The following is a 20512-nucleotide window of genomic DNA, read 5'->3' as shown; positions in this document are numbered from 1 at the left end:
CATGGATTTACACACATGAAAATCAATTACACATGAAACATGTAGTAGGAGCCAAATCCAAACATCAATCATGAATACACTTTAATTCCAACTATGAAAATCATAAAATCAACTACTTGAAGTTTCAAAAGAGATTCTTGGACTCTAAGGGTGGAAGAAACCCTTGGATGAACACTTCACATATCTTAGTTAAGGAATTTCTGAATGTTAATAGTTGAATCTTGAGTTCTTGATTTGAAATTGTTCTTGAGCAAAATTTTGAGAAAAGATGAGTTTAATTGCTCTCCAAGGTGATTAATTTCGTATTTTGGAGGCTGAAGAATGTGGGAAAAGACCCAAATACCCCCAAGAATGCGGTCTTTTAATGACTGAAAACTAGGCTACCGACACGCAGGTTGACGCAGCGCGTCGATACCATCGAAGTGATAGCCAACGCGTCGCGCCTTGTTCGCGTCGATTCACTGAAATTGGACGCTGGTAGCTGGGAAAAATATTAATCAACGTGATAGTCGGTGCGGCGCACCAACATCGCGTTGATCCACTATTTTAAGATTCCACAGGACCTTCAAAAGAAGTCCAAAAATTCCTAAACTTTTCCGAAGACGCCTATGGATATTCCTAATCATGAATCAACCTAAACATCAATATTTAATGGACATAAAAATTACAAAATAATATTGCCAACCTTTGTAGGCTTAAATGATACTAAGTCTGAGTACTTAGTTAAAATATTCTAAGTCTGGGACCCCCCTTGACAAGCCTAAAGGTCCGAATTAAGCTTAGAATTTTGCAGGATCTTACACACGTATGTGCCACGCAGATAGTAAGAGTGTCAAAATTACACTTTTAATTAGTTCAGGGGGTAATAGGACCCCCGTTAAGTTGAGGTGTGTCACAACCATTTTGGGTATATTTCAAGGGTGAAATAGGGTATTTTCTCTTATGTATAATCTTTTTCTGGTTTTCACCCTTTAGCCCATTACATATCGTTCCCGGCTATAATTTGACTTGCCTACTGGTGGGATAAGGTAGGCACGATCATGACCCGAGAAATTAGGTCGTGACAAAAGAAGAAAGAAAAGAAAGAAAAAAATAAAATTTAAGAGGAGAAGATTAAAAAAATAAAAGAAAAATAAATGTTTAGAAAAAATAAAAAAATCTAAAATAAAAAATAAAAGAAAAAATAAATTCTGAGAAAAATTAAAAAAAAAGAAAAAAGAAAAAATAGATTTTTTTTTTTTTAAATAGAGGTTGAGAGGAGAAAAGAGAAAAAGTAAAGGTTTAGAAAATCTAAAAAAAAAACTTAAAAAAAATAAAAATAAGGTAAAATAATAAAGAGAAACAAAAATAGAAGTAGAAAGATAAATAGACATGAAGAGTTGTTCAATATTTGAGATATAGAGAGGAAAATAAGTATTTGTTCTCTCTCTAATCTCTATCACTAACTTCTAGTCTCTAATCTCTATCTTTATCTCTACATCTTCTTTCTAATCTCTAATCTCTAATCTCTGTCTCTAATGTCTTATATCTATCTCTAATAGTTAATATATTAAAAATGTGAAGAGTGTTAGAAATGTTGTCTGAACCTTCTGTCCTTTATTAAAAGTCTTCGTAGTAGACAAAATTATCTTTTCGCTCTTTTTCTTCAATTATTATATCATAATAAATATATTAAAAATTCAATGATGTTTATTGTGACGTTTTCAAAAACTAAAATACAAACCTCCCCCCCCCCCAAAGAAAAAAAAAAACAGAAAGAAAAAAGACTTGATTTATTTTTTCCCAAATTAGAATTCTGAAATCATTAGCAATTCTTTCCTTTAGAAGTTTCCAGTAGTAAATTTTTCTAATATTTAGGCTTCCTTTTACGGATGGGAGTTCTATAATATTTGGTCTTTTCGTTCCTTTTTGGTTTATACTTTCTTCTATAAAAGAAGTCATAAATCGTCAATTTGTCATTCATGAAATAATTCCTTAGTTTCTTCAAAATTTGTTCTAGCCCTTAACAAAGGCACCAAAAATATCTTTTAAACTTGGCTCATAGTGCAACTTGACAGAGATTCAATGAAATAAAGGTAACAAAATTTCACTACTTCCATAACTTCTCAAGAAAATGTGGAGCTCAATTTCTTATCATGGAGAGGTTGGATAGTATTATATATTTGAATTTACTTTTATAATTATAGCATCTTTAAATATTATATAATAGTACAAATTTAATGTTATATATGGGAGTTTCTTCTACAAGCATAGTGCATCAAAAAATTTTATTGATCATATTGAAGTTCTTTATCTGTCTATTTTTGTTGTTGGTGGTGCATAATGCACCTATTGGTAGACCCCGAGTGAGGTATCCAAATCAGGAGATCCGGCTCTTGTGATGTTTGTTGTTCTTCAGTTACTAAGGGTTGGTTGCCATAATCAATTTGTTTCTCAATCTTTAAAACCTATTGAGGTTAGTATTTACATTATTTTTTCCCAATTATTTTTTTTAATATTGTTGTAGTTCTTTTTCAACTTTGGTGTTGTTTGTTTTTTTGTAGCCAAAAGAAAATGGAGACAAAAGTAAGTAAAGTCAATATTTTATTTTTGTTATAGTGCATCATGTATTTGGTTATTAACTTTTTTACTATTTTCACATATATTCTTTAGTCTCTATAGGTTGTGTTATATATATTTATATTACTAGTTTAGGTATACGCGTCTTGCGCGTGTAACTCATTTTAATGAGCTCAAACATTATATTAAATAAGATATTTTTTTAAATAATAAAAATAAATATAATAATTAAATTTAACATCTTTTAAGTATGTAAAGATGGAGATATTATTTATCAAAGTGTGTAAAGATGGAGAATTTATTTATCAAACCTAATCTTTACCAAAAATATTTTAAAAAGACGATCGACATTTATCTACCATTTGTAAATTGTAACAAAATAATACAATGATAGAGACATCAAAATAATACAATTAAATCTAATCTTTACACACAAAAATTTTCTCAAAAGTCGTCTGACACTCATCTATCATGTGTGAACAATAACAAAATAATATGATAATAGAGAATCAAAATAATACAACTAAGCCTAAACTTTACATAAAAAAATTCCTCAAAGCCGATCAACATTTATCTATCACCTGTAAAATGCAACAAAATAATACGATAAAAGTGATATCAAAACAATACAATTAAGCTAAAATTTTACACACAAAAATTTCTCAAAGCCGATCGATATTCATCTACGAACTGTAAACTACCACAAAATAACAAACTAATAGAGATATTACGATAATACAATTAAATCTAACCTTTATCTAAAAAAAATTTCAAAGCCGACTCACATTCATCTTGCATCTATAAATTAAAATAAAATAATAAGATAATAAAGATATCAAAACAATACAATTAAACCTAAACTTTACACAAGAAATTCTTCAAAGTCAACCGACATTCATCTATGACCTGTAAACTATAAAAAAAATATAATAGTGGTCACAAAGCTTTGATTTTAAACCAACTAATTCTTGTCTACGCGAAAATTTTAACCCTAAATAATGATTTTGAATGAAAACAAGGAAGATATATATATATATATATATATATATATATATATACACACACACACACATATATGTTGAATTCTATTATATTGATAAAAACAGTGAAGACATTGAGGGTTGGAAAATCAAGCATCCACCAATCTAGACATGCAGTCGAATCAAGTTAGATGAGCATCAATTTTATTCTCCCAATAGGAAAATTGATTTATTCTCTAGTTTAACGTATATCTCAATATTTATAGAAGTATTTTCTTAATAGAGTCCTATTTTAGGAGTATTTTTCTAATTGAGCAGTAGAATGAAAAAATATTAATTAATTCTCGTACTATATATTTTAGGACTTCCATATATTTTAGGAAGTCTAATAGAAAGGAAAATATTAATTAATATTCCTACCATATATTTTAGGAGTCCCATACATTTTAGAAAGTCTAGTTAATATAATAAAAAATAATAAATTTAAAAAATAGTGAAAAGACAGTTTTGTCTAAAGATGAGTCTTTTAATAAAGGGTAAAAAGTTCAAATTACTTTTTTAAGGGATTTTACACTTTTAATATATAATAGATATATGAGAGAGAATAAAAGTTTTGGTAGTCCTCACATTAAAATTTATGGTATGAAAGTTTTACATGTGGCATTATTTTTTCATAAGTCTACTTTTAAGATTTGCCACACGAACCTTTGTAATTGGTTGAATTTTCTTTTGATTTTATTAAGTTATTTTCTTTTTCATCTTAAAATATTTGTCACATTTCACTTATGAAGATCAAATTATGTGAACTTTAATCAATGTTTTAAGAAAACAATATTATTATGTTGATACTATCATTACAATTTATGGAATTTATTTTTCATATAGTTTTGAATATCTAATATCTAATTTTATTGACTTAATATAGCACAGTTTAGCTGTAAAGTAAGTCAAATTGTCTTTTTAAAAATAAATCAATAAAATTTGAACAACTTTTGAAGAAAAGATATCTTTTTTTACCACTAAAGCATAGAGGATCTTGAGATTTTGGTAGCCTTCACAAGAGCTTTTTTGATATTTCAATTTTTTGGTGAAATACAGTTACTACACATGATAATTAATGGTGTTTTTCAATTGAATATTTTCATTGTCCCCCTTATTCTTTTTGTTAAGACCATTACACTTGAGTTTTTATAATTGATTTTTTCTTGCCACATGTTAGATTACTATTTAATTAAAACTCCTTTCATTTTAAATCAATAATATTCAAGCTAAATTTTCCTACAAAATGAAAGTTTTCAATGATTTCAACTACAACCTCATACTTCTTTATGCTATTACAGTATATTATAGTATAGGGACGAGTACAAGTTAGCTAGAATTATCATTTAATATCCTTATATATTCTTATTAAATTAATTTATATAAAGGCTCTGATTTGACGTTATGATTATTATAATTATAATATAAACTTGAAAGCATTGACTTTTTTCGAATGATTTTATAAGATGAAAAAAATGTAATTAGCAAAGGCTATTGCCACTAAAATTATGAGGAAAATTAAAACTCTATAAATATCAAAATAAATTTATTTTTAGCTATATCTAAGAAAATAAATATCTTGCAAGTTTTATAAAAATATCAATATTTTTTTCTATTTATGATCTTCATCGAAGCGTAATTATTACATATTTTAAATTATGTCATTATATAAAATATCAAATTACTTGTAGCCTTTATTCTAATTCTCTGGTAATATCTTCTTCATCATGAATAATGTTTTTATTTAAAATTATCCAATTATGTGATTAAAAACACTAATAATTATGAAAACTTATCAAGAGGACTTGTTTAGTAGATGATTAGATATACTGATTATAAAGTAAAAAAAATATCTGATATAAATTATTATTTATATACTTTCATGAAACTAGTATATATATATATATATATATATATATAATATAGTGATTTTAGATATAATACTTTTCCTTTGTTGCTAACCAGATTTGATTGACTCTCCTATTCATGTAGGCATACCTTTTTCAAAAAACGTAAATACTCAAAATGTTAGCTTTAAGATCTATTGTTAAAATAATTAGGTGGACCATCTGCCTGCCCCGATGTAAGGACTTCTCTTATTATTGGTCATAGCTCAGCTTAGGTCATTGAAAAATATGTTTACTATTTTAGGAGATCCAAAAATGTTTATACATAAACTACAATCACAGGTTCTAGATGTTACTATAGACGAGATGACGTTTGTGTCAAATAGTTGACAACTCGATTCCCGTGATATGATAAAGAAGTACTCTGACAATTTTCTGAGTAATGTATGGTGGTTTTAAAGTTTGAAATTGCAGCTCCCCATGATGTATCAAGTTTGTTATCTTAAATTTATTGTGGAGGCTCAATATTAGTTGTACCAGTAGGGAGACTCATTCTTTGGTTGTTGTAAATAAAGTCGTCCAAGAAGTTAATTTTCAAAACAAAGCTCAAGAGGAGGAAATCAAGGTGTTACTTGATAGAAGACCTTCAATCCTCTAGATTTAAGTTTCTGTAGGAAATATTAACAAATTGATTAGAGGTATAAGGTCTGCAAAGGGCACTGTGTTGTGCCCAAGCGCACACGCAAGTGTACGTGGTTCGCCCAAGTAATATAGTTTCCTTACAGAAAGCCAAATATCGATGCCAAAGGGACTAGTGTTAAGAAACTATCCAAGTTCAACTATTAATATTAGACAAATGCAAAGGTAACCACAAAAGTTTGATAGTTATAACTAAATGTGAACTGAAACAATGCGGTAAAATAAAGGTTTTAAACACTTATGGGGAGAAACCCAGGGCTAAGGCACTACGAATAATCATAATTAGCTATATAATAACACTGGTTAAGTTAATTGTCTTGGTTGTTGGTTCACAAGATTTATACTATGAATACCGTCTTCCAAACCTCTAGTCAACTATCCAACTTAGCCCCACAACTAAATTGTTTAGTGGAAATGTGAGAACTAAGTTAAATGCATTCATGTTTCATCTCATAAATGATACAAATAGAGTTTATTAGGTATATTCATATCCTTAACACAAATTATAACCTCCGTTGAATGAATAGTTACAATCCTATTCTCTATATCCCACGTTCTATCCTATCGTTCCTCCTTCCGGGATCACAATAGAATTAAGCATGTATTATAAGGGTTGAGAATAATTAAAATAATTATAAAAAAGATAGAAAAAACAAACAATGATAAATAACCAAAACCAAGTCAATTCATAACACGAGTAATCATGTTCTTGGCCTTAACCCCCCAAAAAAAGGTGTTTACTCACTCATGGACGTAACAAGAACTATAATGAAATAATCCATACTATAATCCAAGAATAGACTAAAGTAAAGGACTAAAACCCCTAATTTCAGACTCCTTAATCGTGTGTTAAATCCCCAAGGTCATCCAAGGTGGTAATATAAGAGTTTAAGTGTCCTATTTATACTAGGACCAAGTTGCCCGCTTTTAACATAGCACTATGCCACGATCTTATCGCGTGACTTAGGGTCCATGGAAAGACAATATCATGGAGGCACACTGTTTTATGCCAATTGAAAATGCATCCAAGGGAATTCCCATGCCCTTATCACGGTGGATAGGGCTCTTGGTACGCTAATGATTCCTAGAATTCCAGATTTGGTCATTCCTTGCTCCATGCATTTGTCCTTCACATCCAAGCTTTGTGGTGACTTTTTATATTGATTTCTAGATTTTATATCATCCATAGATTATCTTGATAAATTCACCAAGAATCCTATAATAATAAACACCATGAATTAGAGCTCAAAACCATATAGAATGCAACACGCCGAACTAGAAAGAAACATAGCTTAAGCTAAGAGTACTATTTTTTGCATCTGAACTTTAACTTAGAGTTTTGACTCAAAAATCATTATGAACACACCTTAAACACTATTAATATGTAACTACACACTTAGATTCTAATTTATACAAATATTACATCATTACGCACAAGAAAAGTTCTCAAAACAAAGCTATATAAGCATAGATAACAACACTGAGGTACATAAATCCACCTTAGATCATCATCCCACACTTAAAGCCTTGTTCGTCCTCGAACAACTCTTTACCTTAAGCATCATATATAAGAAAGAATTCAACCCTATTATTACAATCAAGACATTCAAGCTAGCACTATAATGACTAGACAGATAGAAAGTTTAGCACTAAGCATGTTATATACATTTGAAAGCTCAAGAACACTACTTCAAAACATCCTAACCTCAAGAATTGACTCCATCAAGTTGGAAAACTCATGCATATTAATCAATCATAGAAATCATAGAAATTATAGAAATCGTCTAAGTATCATCAAACATGTGCCTAATAACAAGAGAGTTACCCATAATCACTCACATAGATGAGTTTGTCACATAAATGGGTATAGTAATTGAATTACGCTCTCTTTCCCAAATAATTCACAAGTTACACAAGATGAACCATAAGCTTTCCCTTAGTGTAGTACTCCACTAATGACAGAATGTTAATGTTTATGATCAACTAGGACTTTAAGGGTTGTAATATAGGCTAAGGGATGAGTATGAACTATTTTGGCCAGTAATAGAAACTATCTTCCCTAAGCGCTTTAATACATCACAATACTCATCATTGAACTCTTCTCTAAACAACCAACTTCCCCACATCTACCTCACACTTTATTTTACTATACCCCATCTATTTAAGATAGTTTACACATACAATGGTAAGGGAGTATCTTATATCAACATGTGATTCAAATTTTTTTAGTGTATCACTCCCACTCTAAGCACATAAATTTTGTAACACCACTAGCTACTTTCTTGGGGCATACTTTCACCTCTCTTCTTCTTATTTTTCTTACTTATGTACCTTTTTAATTTATAAACTAAGCACTTAGAAGCTTTGGATCAAACTAAAGTCAACCAAAAAAGGGGATACAAACCACATAGGAGGCTACCAAAGAAAATATTCTAAGGCTCAACGGGGTTAACTAAGATATGCACAAGGATAGGTGAACGAGGGTATGAACATGGCTATCAAAGAAATGCCTATACCATCTCCTAAACCCACACTCTTTATTTTATTTTGTACACACACCAGGAAAATTCTAGATATCCAGATATAACAAAAAATATACAACAACCTCACACACACATGGTACATGCTCAACTCAAGTAGGATCATCATAGACTCTAAACCAAAAAATAACATGAATTCAACATTAAACCGACAATGGTCAAGAGTCACATTCATGAGCCTAGGTGTCTCAAAAGTAGTAATTCAACACAACCAACATTCTTCTACATACAAACCAACTTGCATCATGCAATCATACATAGCACCAACAAGAACATCTCCATTATACGACACCAAAAATTTTAAGTTATTTCTAGAAAGAAAAAAGATACTAGGTTCAAAGGGTGCCCCCATGAAAAAAAACCAAAAAGAACGACCACGGGGTGGATGAAGTGTGAACCTACTAGACTGACACTAATAATTAAAATCCTAAGAAGCAAAAATCTTTTTGATTTTTTTTTTTCAAATTTACTCAAAAACTAGAAAACAACCAAACATTAACTCTATAACATTACTTCTCCCAAAACAATGGAGATGTTCCTCACCCCACACTTAAAAAAATACTTTGTACCCAAAGTACAATTTAAAAAAAAGGATAAAAATACTCACTGAGGCCTCTAGGCCTATCTAGCAGCATCTTTAAATATTAGTGAGGTTGGGTGGATGCCACACCCAGTCTTTACCATACTCCTTGGCTTAATTTTTGGTACTCAAACTTTCCATTAACCTGTGACTCAACAAAAACAAACTACGTGAAGTAAAAACTAAAATACTGAAAATAAAACCTACCTAACTTCGTTTTCCTCCCAAACAGCGCCTGATTTAGTATCACAGCATGACCCATATCAGTATATCTTATACATATTTCTTCATCCTTTTTCTCTTACTTGGATATCATTTTCTCATTCGTTTCTAACTTTTTGAGTGTGAAATATTAAGGTCTTCAACTTTCTCAACAACAACCTTTATAGGCTTCTCAATCATCACAACTTTGGACTTAGGTGGTCCTATGAGACAGTCCCAAGAGGTCCTTGGTGGTTTGGAATCCACCCCACACTCATCCACTTCAATCATGGTTATTATACATAAATCTTTATAGTGGGAAGGTTGATTGAGTGGCTTATAAACTTTGAATACTATATCTTCATCATCCAATCTCATCCTGAGAGTGCCCTCTCTCACATCTATCAATGATTTTCCCGTTGCTAAGAATGCATATACCAAAATGATTGGTACCCTGTTATCTGCTTCGTAATCCAAAACAATAAAGTTAGCAGGGATTATAAACTTACCAACCTTTATGAGCACATCCTCAATAATTTTTTAAGGCCTGACTTGGGTTTTGTCTGCCATTTGTAGTACCATAGAGCATGGTCACAACTTTCTTAACCCAAGGGTGTTAAACACTGATAGGGATATCAAATTTATACTTTCCCCCAAATTACTCAAGGCATGGACCACTTATTGTCACTAATCTGCATGGGTAGGGTGAAACTCCTTAGGTTCTTAAGATTCTTAGGCATCTTTTTCATCACTAGAGCTGCACTCCTCAGTAAGTGTCACTATCTCTATATCTTAATGCTTCATATTATTAGTCACCATGTCCTTCAAGTACTTTTCATACTTGGGCATTCCCTGCAAAACATCTAAAAGAGGAAGGTTAATGTGAATTTCTCTAAAACTATTAAAGATCTTCTTGAAGCAAGCATCCTCCATGGCCTTCTTAAGCCTCTAAGGTAATGGTGGTGATAGTATTTCATTCACTTGCTTAGCAGACTTCACTTTTGGGTACTCATACTTCCCCATATTTTCAGTATCTTTGCCCGCAACTTATTCTAGAACCAACTCTGTATCTACCTCCTTTTTTGTCTTTTGAGGCTTGTCATTAAGCTTCTTACCACTCCTTTAAATAATTTCCATAACTTGCTTTAGAGGTTCATTATCACTTCGAAAACCATCTTAAGGCCTGGTATTTTATTCTTGGGCTAGTTTCCCCAACTGATGCGCTAGCTGTATCTAAGCTACTTACTGATTTTTATCTCAACAACCATTTCTTCTTGCTTGACCAGGATCTTCTTTAAAGTTTTCTCAATGTTACTAGCCTGTGTATTTTGCTGCTGCTGCTGCTATTGCTAAAACTACTTATTATGGTCCTAAGAGTAATTTGGTTGACTCTGCCACTTGTCGTTATAGGAATTACCATAATTTGACTTTTGAGCATTGCCTACAAAGTTCACCAACTCAGGATTTGTTGTAAATTGGTGCACACCCAACTTGCTGAATTGATTCATCATCTAATTCTGCATTTTTGACAATTGGGTAGCTAAGGTTGTGATACGATCCATTTCCATCATACCAACTAACTTTTTCACTACACCTCTGGACCTATCACTATGCTAGTCAGGATTTTCTTATGTAATACAGATCAACAAGGTATAAAGCTCATTATACATTTTTCCCATAGTTTTACCACCTGTAGTTGAATCTAGAAAAATTTATGTATTATGGTTAAGAGCTTTTACAAAGGTGTGAGCTAATACCTCGTTGGACTATTGGTGATTTAGATAGTCCCGAAGAAGATATTAGTTATATGAATTTGTCTATGAATTCCATGAATGATCTCATAACTTTGAGCAGCTAAATCCCTTAGCTAGGGTTGTGGGAACCCTAGTAGATCAATAAAGTAGAGGAAGTGCCAAGTCATTCTAGATAAAGATTCTTGCATATATTGGATTTTCTTTCTTTTTATTGATTTCTTAGCAGTGGCCAACATTAAAATCCTGCCAATATCCACTACTTGCTACACAAGGGAGGTAGAGAGTAGGGAAAGAAGATCATAATTGTAATTTGGATATTATTTGTGGATCTAGGCTAATCTACATCATCTAGATAAGACAATTATCTTTCATCTAATAACTAGAGACTCAAGGTGATAGTTAACTAGGATCTAGGATAAGAGTTAGTAAAGCAATGCCCTGAGACTCAAAAGATAAAGGGTAAAATACATCAATAAGTCCACAAGACAATTGATGGTACATGACTTATCAAATTCTGCATGCAAGGTATTGGAATAGTTCATTAGTGCACGATAAATTTACAGTGTTAGAAGCTAGGGAGAACACATGTAAGACCCCATAAAATCCCAGTCATTTCAGTCATATAAAGCATTTCCAAAGAGGTCACAGACATAGAAAAATTCATGCTAAGTATTGACACTTAGTCTTATTTTAGCCTTGATATTTTAATGGCTTTATTTTTGACCCTTACGACCTTAAAATGTTGATTCTTAGATTGATTCATGATCAGGGATGTCAATAGGTGTTCTCGGATGAGTTTCAGATTTTTTAGAAGTCATTTGAGGCACATTTGGATGCCTAAAATGGTGGATTGATGCGATCTCGACGTGCCGCATCGCCCATCGCGTCAATAATATTGTCACCAGCTCAACCATGCAAATTTTAGTGAGCCGAAGCAATCTTGATGCATCGCGTCGGCCTTCTATCGACCCCATGATTCGGTGAGTTGGTCTGTGTGTTATTGGGTACATTTTTCAGTAATTAAATTTGCATCCAGATAGGTATTTGGGTCAATTTTTCCACCTTTATTCAGTCCTAAAACACAAAATCAAACTTTTCTAAGGGCAAAATCACTCACTTTCTCTCAAGAATAAAACCCTAGATCATTTAATTTCAAGTCCTAGGCTCAAGAAAGCACCAACAACTTTTAGAGAATTAATAATCAAGGTATGTGGGGTGTTCATCCTTGGGTTTCCTTCCACCCTTGGAGTTTAAGAACACTTTTTAAACTTTCAAGTTAATAGCTTCATGATATACATACACAAATTGGGTTGTATTTATGTTTGTGTTATTGTATGGGATTCAATTCAAGATTTAATTGCTAGTTTCATGAATATAAAATAGAATGTATATGATTGATGTAATTCCCATGTCAAAAACCCTTGAATTGTGAATTGATTATTATAGTCATAATGTATTAGCATATTGCTCATGCCCAAGTATAAGGTTATGCCTTGTAAGTGTTTGATAGAATGTCCATGTGAATTAAATAGTGTAATCATGACATGTTAACATGTGTTCTCATTCATGTACAAGTTCATGTCTCTCAAGTGTTCGACAAAATGTCTAAATGAATGCATTATTAACAAGCAATTATTGCTATGATTTCAAGATCATGCCATGCTTTACTATTTGTGCTATCGAGTCCTGGGGGTGTTCAATACCCAAAAATCTAGCTGTTTACCTAGAATCACAGTAGCTACAGAATAGTCTTAATAACATCCCAAACAGTAGTACTCAGTCAATTACAGAACTCAGTGAACTTAGTCCAGTTCAGTCAATCAGCACGATCAGTGTCAGTTCAGTCAAGCTTAGTACAATCTAGTTATCAGTGTCTATTCAGTTTGGAGTAGGATTCAGCACCGAGCGAACCCAGGGATGGGGGAATTCCTTCCAGCAGAGGGTTTGACCCTTAGTAGCAGTACCTGCATTATAGAACTACATAGCCAGCGTAGGGTAAGACGTCCTCCTACCAGACTAAGGTTGATACAACCATATATATATATAATTCATGAGTCTTTCTGTCAGATTAGGGTTGACCCAGCATTTTTAGTATCCCTTGGGAAGGTGATAACACTTCCAACTGGGGTCACAGGTTAGACCCCAACTCAGGTTATAATCAGGTTCTGTCAAAAACAGTCACCTAATTATCAGTAATATAGTTACTAGTAAATCTTAGATATCAGACTCTCAGTTATTAGGAATCAGTTTTCAGTTTTAGTATGATCTCAGATACAGTATATATCTATGCACAGTATTGCATAACCAATATTTATAATAGTTTCAGTTATTCATGTACTCTCATTTAGTTATATACATATCATTTAGTCAGTTATTGCTCATGCATGTGATCCCATGTATATCAACCTACCACAATTATCGTACCAGTACATTCAAAGTACTGATGCATACTCTTTTTCTTGCAATATGATGTCTTATATCATAGGTTCGGATGGTCAGACTCCTGATCGCGCTTAGCTAGATTTAGTTAGCAGCAGCAGATTCAGTAGTGAGTCCTTATCCATCAAGGATATTATCTTTTTCAGTATTACAACAGATTTAGTATTTTATTAGTTGGAGTTAGTTGGGGGGATTTTCCCATCAACTCCATTTTCAGACAATTCAATAAAGGCTTTTCAAACTAGACTAGTTCAGACATATTCAGTTTTTAGATATTATTAGCAGTTGCTATATTTATCAGTCTTTAGATTATGAATATTGTGGCAGTTTAGTTATGTTTCTGCACATGTTAGCATTATTATTATTCAGTACTGGCAGCAAGTACCAGTCATGGCTTAGCTTGTAGTCCTTCAGGATTGTAAGCACTCTGTGATGTCCAGGGTGTAGACTTGGGATGTTACAATACAACCCTAGTCTTCGTCTTAGATTGTTTACTTTTTTGCATTTCAATAAGTTCAAGAAAGAAATCTGATGTATTCTTTGTCAGATCGAACCCAATCTAGTTGGGTTACTATATTTTGATAGTGACTGCTTTATTCTTCTAAGAAGGGGTAGTTTTGGCGACATCAGGTATGAATGTGTCATCTATGTCTAAGAAATTCTATAAGTGAACTTATGGATCCTTTTTGTAACAAGCTGATGAACTTCTTTTTGCTATGCAAAAGTTGCACCATTTTTTGTTTCAGCTTAAATCTATCTTATGCAATGGGTCTGCAAACTAATACAAGTATTGCTCGAGTTTAGGATATAGCTCAACTAACTGTCGGTCCCTTGCTAGCTTACTACATTTTAAATCCTGTGCCTGCGAATTCAAAAGCTAAGATCAAGTAATTAGCATTTACGAAATCATAAAACAAAACTAAACTAAGAAATTTTCCTATTTACATATCCCCGACAACGATGCTAAAAACTTATTGCCCCCAATCACACACTCAAGTGTACGTGGTCCACCCAATTAATATAGTGGCCTTAAAGAAAGCCAAGTATCGATCCCACAGAGACTAGTGTTAAAAACTATCTAAGACTAGTTCAACTATTAAGATTAGACTAATGCAAACGTAACTATAAAAGTTTTAGAGTTATAGCTAAGTGAAAACAGAAACAATGCGGTAAAATAAAGATTTTGTACATTTATGGGGAGAAACCCAGGCCTAAGGCACTACAAATAATAATACTCATCTATATAACATTGTTGGTTAAGTTAATTATCTTGGTTGTTGGTTAACAGGATTTATACTATGTCTGCGGTCTTTCGAACCTCTAGTCAACTATCCAACCTAGCCCCATAATTACATCATTGTGTGGGGATGTGAGAACAAAGTTAAATACATTCATATTTCATCCTGTAATTGAGCTAAATAAGGTGTATTTGGTATATTTCTATCCTAAACAAAAATTATAACTTCCATTGAATGAACAGTTATTACAATCCTATTCCCTATATTCGACGTTTTATCCTATCGTTTCTCTTTCTGGTCTCACAATAGAATTAAACATGTATTCTAAGGATCGTAAATCCATAAAATAGTAATAAAAAGGATATAATAACAACCAACAATGATAAGTATAAATAAAGTAGGTATATGTGAATAAATTCATTAAGTCTTAATGCCAATGTCGGCCAATAGGCTTATTAACCAAATGACAATGGACCCTTTTTAAAGAGTTAGTCTGTCTTTCAATAGAAACTATTGGAAATTACCTTAGTCATTCTCTTATAAAGTATAGTCCCTATAACAATACACCTCGGTCTAGTAAGGTCTTCCTTTTTTGGGAATCATTACTAGGAATAAGGACTGAATTACACCTGGTTTGCTCTTGTTTGACTTCAATTACCATATGGAAAGTAGCTAGGAGACAATGTTGTTATGTTTTCCTAGTTATGAGCCATTTTTGTGTGGAACCTTTCAAGCAGTTTTAAAATAAATGTACTTTTTATTCTTTCTTTTCCTTCGTACAGAAGAACGAAAAAAGAAATCAGTGCTATCATTGCCACCAAGAGGAGGCTGGGGCTCAACACTATCTTTAACCCATTCAGACAATAATACTGTTGCTAATTTGGTTCAAATAGAATTCATTCAAGAATACCACCACCCCAAGAATCAATAAAAAAATAAGTTCTAAGTTTCAAACCAGTGAATAAACCAAAAGGAAAAGAAAGAAGAAATTTTTCTCTCTCAGTGCCTATAGTGCACTATACTCTGCTTCAATAAATAAGAGCAAAACCAAGTCAATTCATAACACGAGTAATCATGTTCTTGGCCTTAACCCTGGAGAAGGATGTTTAGCCACTCATGGACGTAACACGAGTCATAATGAAATAATTCATGCTATAATCCAAGATAAACTAAAGTAAAAGAATAAAAACCCTAATTTTAGCCTCCTTAATCATGTGTTAAAGCCCCAAGGACATCTAAGGTGGTAACATAAGAGTTTAAATATCCTATTTATACTAGGATCAAGACGCTCACTTTTAACATAGCACCGTGCCACAACTTTATCACATGGATTAGGGGTTATGGCATGCCAATATCGTGGAGGCATACTATTTTGTGTCAACTAACAATGAATCCAAGGGAGTGTCACGCCCTTATCGTGGTGCATAGGGTTCGTGGCTCACCAATGATGCTCAAAATTCCATATTTGGTCACATGATTTGTCCCAAGCATATGTCCTTCAAGTCCAAGCTTTGTGGTAACTTTTTCTATAGATTTTGTAATACCCCGAGAATCTCAACCGATAGTAGAACCATGATTCAAGCCCATGATAAATAAGTCTTATTTATTTAGTAGTTTTATGATCAAGTTTGATGTGTTTTAAGGCCTTAAATACGTCCTATCTATTAGACGAATCAAAACATCCCTTACTGATTGAATTCTTGAGAAGGACATTACCATAGTCAACTTCAAATGAGAATATCTCCCATTATACAAAGAATTTTTGAGCTCATGACCTACTAACAGATATATAATTGAATTATCTTTCCAATGATACCAATTTTTCAAAATCCGATATTCGAGTAAGAAGTTATGGCCATTTTACTGAGAGCTGTCTGAGCTATCCAAGAGTGATGGACAAGCTGATGGACCGTCAAGTTAGTGATGGCCTGCTACTTTGGCCGTCAAAATTGAAGTAGTGAGGGCCTTTTCTAGAACAAAAGTGACAGTGGGAGTGATGGTTAGTCACCAGAGTGACGGTCCGTCACTCTGACCATCAGAATTGTCTGAGACAGTGCTGAAGCACCATTTTAAATGGAGTTTTGGATCATTTTCACCCTATTTAATACCCAATAACCCAAATCAAAGCTCATAACTTCTCATCATCCAAAATTTCAAATTAGGGTTTCTTTCCAAGATCAAAACCCATATTTCTTCTTCAAGAAAAATCAAGAGAGATCAAGAGAAGTCATGAAATTAAGAATCTCTCCAAGAACCTTCAAGAAAGAAGTTTTCCCAAGGTATGTAGATATTGATTCTTGGGTCTCTTTCATTCAATAAGCTCAAGTACCTTTTTCTAAATCTCCAAGATTTATGTTTATGAATTTTTAATGATTCTTGTCAGTTGTGATTCATGTTTGTCTACAAGAATTAAGTCTTGGCCTTAGTATGTGGTATTTGTGTGGTAAATGGATTATATACTTGTTGTTGATGTTGAATGATCTCTAAGATGGGATATTTATGTGGTTTCTATGAATCAATGATAATATATGAGTTGGAAACACGTACATTTGGTTGTTCATGATGAGTAGTTGGGTTATTATACTTATGCGTAAGTTGTGCATGTAAGGTGTTCGATAAAATGTCTAAGAGACTAAAGATCAAGCATTGTAGTTAAATTGTGATCTAATGACAAATGCATGCTACACCTTTATGGAAATAATGACTTTTAAGATATTGTTATGTGTTATGATTGTTGATTAAATGTTTGTGAAGCTAGGTCGATGGATGTATGACATGTTGTTATATGCACTCCCTTCCATGTATAAGACTTTGAGAGCTATGAGTGTCACGACATGCCCTAGTTAATGAATTGTACCATGATAGTGTGAAATCCCCAAATAAGTGTGAACCTATGTATGTCTAGTATTTGTTGAAGGACCTTAGTGAACAAGTAGAGATGTGATAGTAGTAAATTCCCCAATTATATGACCTTTGACATATGCTAAGTTTTTAATACATACAAAGTGGTTAGCAAGTAAGTTATGACATGATAGTATGAAGTTTCCCTAAGCCATGTGATACCCAAGCATATGTCAAGACTGATATAGGTATGAAATAGTTGAGGTAAAAACCTTGTTGAATGGAGTACGATCTAATAGCATGTTTTCCCTATGTTATTATATGATTATTATTCCGAGATGCTTAAAGCGACCCTTTGGTGATTGTGATGATGAATAGAGGCCTATGTTTCCTAAATGCTTGAATGCTTGTGTTGATGAATGAATGATTGAGATGATAAATGGATGATCGTGATGATACAAGCATGATTATGTTTTGCTTTTATGTTATCGAGTCCTGAGGGTATTTATAACTGATAATAAAGTTGCTGTCTAGAGCCGGTGTAAGTTTCGCGATAATTCCAATTGAGCCACAATTCTCAGAACTCAGTGAACTACAGAACTTTGTATTCTCAGACAAGTGCATAACATAAAAAAACTCTGTAATCTTAAAAGTCTATATAATCACTGTATCGCTAGTAATCTAGCCCCAGTCCTATAAATTAGCTCAGATCCATTAGTATTCAAATGATTCAATTTTAATCTCAAAAGTGATTTGAGTAATCTATTCAAGCTCTGTATCGTCAATCAGATACCATGATTTGATACTTTTTTCCGTTAGATATAGAGCTAAGTAATCTTAGCGTAACTCAGTCAGGTCTCTTGAGAAACATGATCAGTATCAAATTTAGCTCAATATAAGTTTAATTAAGAATCAGATTAGTGTCTTTCAGTTGGGAGTAGGATTCAGCACCTAGTGAGATCCAGGATGGGAACTCACCTTCTAGTAAAGGGTGTGATTCTTAGAACAAATCCTTGCACTCCCGAACTACGTAGCCAGCATAGGTTGAAAAATCATACCTGCTAGTTAAGGGTAGATGAGGTTTCTTGACCTGTTAGATGAGGGATCCACCATTTTTGTTTGAGCACCTATTAGATGAGGGTCAAATAAAGTTATCTTTACCAGTGGTACGGTACTGATACCCTTCCAACTGGGGCACAGGTTGGACCCCGACTTAGCTAGGTGAGGCATGTCAGTTAGAAGACTACTTCCCATAGTCTCAGTTTTAGAATCAATCTCAGACTTCAAGAAAGAGCTTAGTTCAGTGTACAGAATGCAAGGCTGTTAGATACAGGCCATCAAGTATGATTATCTACAAATTCAAAGCTCTGCTGTTAGATAGGCCGATCTCAAAATCAGTTATCAGATCTCAAAATCAGTTATCAAGTAGTATTATTATCCACAGATTCAGAGACTACCCGCTAGATAAGGTTGATCTCAGTTTCAATCTCTCATTCTTATTATTAGCAGATTTGGAGACAACCTGTTACATAGGGTTGCTATTAGTTTCAGAAGCTTCAGATACTCATTGTCTCAGTATATCTAGAAATTTTAGAATTTCAGTATATTCAGTATTAGTTACCAGAGTTATTTTGAGTATGCTCAGTGATAGTATGTGCAGTATGTTGAGTAATTACAGATTATTTATGTATGCTAATTCAGATCTTGCATATTGTTCAGTTAAGTTATGTTCATGTATAAGCCCTTGCATTATCCTACCTCGTCTACATACTCAGTACATTCCTATACTGATACATTTGTGCTATGGTGTTTTATTTGATACCATAGGTTTAGAGGCACAAGATCCAGAGTTTCCTCAGCAGTTCAGTCCCAGTCAGCAGCAGTAGTCATAGTAGTGAGTCCTCTTCTTTCGAGGACGAGTTTCAATTTACTATTATTTGCATCAGATTTTTTGTTATTTTTAGGTGATGGAGTTAGTTGGGGACTTGTCCCATCAACTCCATAGTTCGTACAGTTTAGAGGCTTTTCAAATAGACGACGAATGTATTGTATTCAGTTTTAATTTTGAGTATGTATAGATGTGTTGAACCTTATGGCTAGTTTCTGCATTTATTTCATATATTATGCAGTGTACAGGTATAGATATCAGTAAAGGGTTAGCTTGTGGTCCTTCGGGTTCATAAGCACGTGTGACGTCTCGAGATGGGATCTCAGGGCGTTACAAACTTGGTATCAGAATCTAAGGTTCAAGAGTGTCCTAGGGAGTCTAAAAAAATCCGCATCAAGTAGAGTCTTGTGCATGGGTGTGTAGCGCACCACATTTATGTACAAGAGGCTATAAGAGGTTCTTAGGAGTAGTTTCCCTTCTTTCAATGATCATGTTGTACGATTAAGCATGAGCTCAAGTTGATTCTCAGTCTAATTCACTTCTTTCTTTCAATTACAGAGTATGCCTCCTCACAAAGATTTTGTCCATGATGTGGATGACCAGCCCCCATAGCCAGTAGATCCTGAGAATGAGAGTGTGTCATATGCAGAGTTTCAAGTAGCTTTTTAGGCTCTAGCCCAAGTTTTGACTAATATTCAGGCCAATTATCAGGCTACAGTACCAGTATAGCAAGATGGGAATTCCGTCGTAGCCAGGGTTAGAAGTTTTATGAAAATGAACCCGCCAGAATTTTTTGGGTCAGTAGTAGGTGAGGATCAGCAGCTTTATTTAGAAGAGGTGAAGAAGATCACCCAAATTATGCATGTTTCTGAGGAGGAGAGTGTTGAGTTAGCATCCTATAGGTTAA

General features: G+C 33.2%; 1 long non-coding RNA gene and 1 pseudogene across 1 annotated transcript; one reads left to right on the top strand and one right to left on the bottom strand.

Annotated features, from left to right (window-relative positions):
* The window catches only part of LOC107869010, a 149488-nt pseudogene that overhangs the window by 22189 nt on the left and 106787 nt on the right, over nucleotides 1–20512 (bottom strand).
* On the top strand, nucleotides 1901–19833 carry LOC107868090. Its single transcript, XR_001673633.2, has 4 exons — nucleotides 1901–2455; nucleotides 2544–2565; nucleotides 11969–12179; nucleotides 19545–19833. It is a non-coding gene; the product is annotated as an uncharacterized LOC107868090 (long non-coding RNA).

This window comes from Capsicum annuum, chromosome 4, assembly GCF_002878395.1.
Source record: "Capsicum annuum cultivar UCD-10X-F1 chromosome 4, UCD10Xv1.1, whole genome shotgun sequence".
NCBI classification, from domain to species: Eukaryota; Viridiplantae; Streptophyta; class Magnoliopsida; order Solanales; family Solanaceae; genus Capsicum; species Capsicum annuum.
The sequence above is the reverse complement of the archived record's forward strand: the minus strand, read 5'-3'. Positions and strand labels throughout refer to the sequence as shown.